We start from the raw sequence: 3,183 nt of genomic DNA on the forward strand, positions 1-3,183 counted from the left end.
AGATTGCCGAGTGATCACCAGCTTCTACCGTCTGTGACCGGATCCTGTGTATACCTGGTCTGTTGACTCTGCTCCTTCTTGATACCTTTTTGCTGACCCACCTTGTGACCTGACTCTTCCTTTTGCCTACCGTACCTGTGCCTTCTCTGCTCGCCTGATACTAAACCCTGGCTTGGCCTGAACTCTGCTCTGGATCTGACTCTGTGCCTCTGCTGCTTGGCCGTTACCGACTTCTGCCTGCCTGACCACCCAAGATCCTGCATTCGCCTGATACCCATGCTTGGTTGCTGCCTCCTGTCCTGCACCTGTTGCTGTGTACCTGCATCTGCCAGTCCCCCAGTGTGCCTGCTGCCTGCACCCGCTGCCTTGTGTCCGCATCTGCCAGTCCCCCAGTCTGCCTGCTGTCCTGCACCCGCTGCCTTGTGTCCGCATCTGCCAGTCCTCCAGTCTGCCTGCTGTCCTGCACCCGCTGCCTTGTGTCCGCATCTGCCAGTCCCCCAGTCTGCCTGCTGTCCTGCACCCGCTGCCTTGTGTCCGCATCTGCCAGTCCCCCAGTGTGCCTGCTGCCTGCACCCGCTGCCTTGTGTCCGCATCTGCCAGTCCCCCAGTCTGCCTGCACGCGCTGCCTTCTGTCCGCATCTGCCAGTCCCCCAGTCTGCCTGCTGTACTGCACCTGCTGCCTTGTGTCTGCATCTGCCAGTCCCCCAGTCTGCCTGCTGTCCTGCACCTGCTGCCTTGTGTCCGCATCTGCCAGTCCCCCAGTGAGCCTGCTGTCCTGCACCCGCTGCCTTGTGTCCGCATCTGCCAGTCCCCCAGTCTGCCTGCTGTCCTGCACCCACTGCCTTGTGTCCGCATCTGCCAGTCCCCCAGTGTGCCTGCTGTCCTGCACCTGCTGCCTTGTGTCCGCATCTGCCAGTCCCCCAGTGTGCCTGCTGTCCTGCACCTGCTGCCTTGTGTCCGCATCTGCCAGTCCCCCAGTGTGCTTGCTGTCCTGCACCTGCTGCCTTGTGTCCGCATCTGCCAGTCCCCCAGTGTGCCTGCTGTCCTGCACCCGCTGCCTTGTGTCCGCATCTGCCAGTCCCCCAGTCTGCCTGCTGTCCTGCACTTGCTGCCTTGTGTCTGCATCTGCCAGTCCCCCAGTCTGCCTGCTGTCCTGCACCTGCTGCCTTGTGTCCGCATCTGCCAGTCCCCCAGTGTGCCTGCTGTCCTGCACCCGCTGCCTTGTGTCCGCATCTGCCAGTCCCCCAGTCTGCCTGCTGTCCTGCACCCGCTGACTTGTGTCCGCATCTGCCAGTCCCCCAGTCTGCCTTCTGTACTGCACCCGCTGCCTTGTGTCCGCATCTGCCAGTCCCCCAGTCTGCCTGCTGTCCTGCACCTGCTGCCTTGTGTCCGCATCTGCCAGTCTACCTGCTGTCCTGCACCAGCTGCCTTGTGTCCGCATCTGCCAGTCCCCCAGTCTGCCTGCTGTACTACACCCGCTGCCTTGTGTCCGCACCTGCCAGTCCACCAGTCTGCCTGCTGTCCTGCACCCGCTGCCTTGTGTCCGCATCTGCCAGTCCATCAGTCTGCCTGCTGTCCTGCACCCGCTGCCTTGTGTCCGCATCTGCCAGTCCACCAGTCTGCCTGCACCCGCTGCCTTGTGTCCGCATCTGCCAGTCCACCAGTTGTCCTGCACCCGCTGCCTTGTGTCCGCATCTGCCAGTCCACCAGTGAGCCTGCTGTCCTGCACCCGCTGCCTTGTGTCCGCATCTGCCAGTCCACCAGTCTGCCTGCACCCGCTGCCTTGTGTCTGCATCTGCCAGTCCACCAGTCTGCCTGCTGTCCTGCACCCGCTGCCTTGTGTCCGCATCTGCCAGTTCCCCAGTCTGCCTGTTCTACTGCACCCGCTGCCTTATGTCGGCATCTGCCAGTCCCCCAGTCTGCCTGTTGTAATGCACCCGCTGCCTTGTGTCCGCATCTGCCCGTCCCCCAGTCTGCCTGCTGTCCTGCACCTGCTGCCTTGTGTCCGCATTTGCCAGTCTACCAGTCTGCCTGCTGTACTGCACCTGCTGCCTTGTGTACACATCTGTCAGTCCCCCAGTCTGCCTGCTGTACTGCACCCACTGCCTTGTGTCCGCATCTGCCAGTCTGCCTGCTGTCCTGCACCCGCTGCCTTGTGTCCGCATCTGCCAGTCCCCCAGTCTGCCTGTTGTACTGCACCCGCTGCCTTGTGTCCGCATCTACCAGTCTGCCTGCTGTCCTGCACCTGCTGCCTTGTGTCCGCATCTGCCAGTCCCCCAGTCTGCCTGCTGTCCTTCACCCGCTGCCTTGTGTCCGCATCTGCCAGTCCCCCAGTGTGCCTGCTGTCCTGCACCCGCTGCCTTGTGTCCGCATCTGCCAGTCCCCCAGTCTGCCTGCTGTCCTGCACCCTCTGCCTTGTGTCCGCATCTGCCAGTCCCCCAGTGTGCCTGCTGTCCTGCACCCGCTACCTTGTGTCCGCATCTGCCAGTCTGCCTGCTGTCCTGCACCCGCTGCCTTGTGTCCGCATCTGCCAGTCCACCAGTCTGCCTGCTGTCCTGCACCCGCTGCCTTGTGTCCGCATCTGCCAGTCTACCAGCCTGCCTGCTGCTTGGTACCTGCTTCAAGTACCTTCTGTCCAGGATCTCCAACCAGGCACCCATGCCACTCCGTGCCCTGTTATATCCTGTCACCACCATTAGAAGAAACAGAACAGGAGGTGTAAAGGAAAGCCCCCCATCAGCTCAGCCTCAACCAGGTACGCGACAGGGGGACTCTGATGGGGCACCTGATGTAAGGGGGCTCTGATGGAAATACCAGATGTAAGAGGGATGTTTATAGGGATACTAGATGTAAGGAGGACTCTGATGGGGACACCAGATGTAAGAGGGATGCTGATACCAGATGTAAGGACGACTCTGATGGGGCACGTGATGTAAGGGGGATGCTGATAGGGATACCAGATGTAAGGAGGACTCTGATGGGGCACGTGATGTAAGGGGGATGCTGATAGGGATACCAGATGTAAGGAGGACTCTGATGGGGCACCTGACGTAAGGGGGACTCTGATGGGGACACCAGAGGTAAGGGGGATGCTGATAGGGATACTAGATGTAAGGGGGACTCTGATGTGGACACCAGATGTAAGGGGGATTCTGATGGGGACACCAGAGGTAAGGGGGACGC

The sequence above is a fragment of the Pelophylax lessonae genome (genome assembly GCF_965119305.1).
Source record: "Pelophylax lessonae genome assembly, chromosome: 3".
Lineage (NCBI taxonomy): Eukaryota > Metazoa > Chordata > Amphibia > Anura > Ranidae > Pelophylax > Pelophylax lessonae.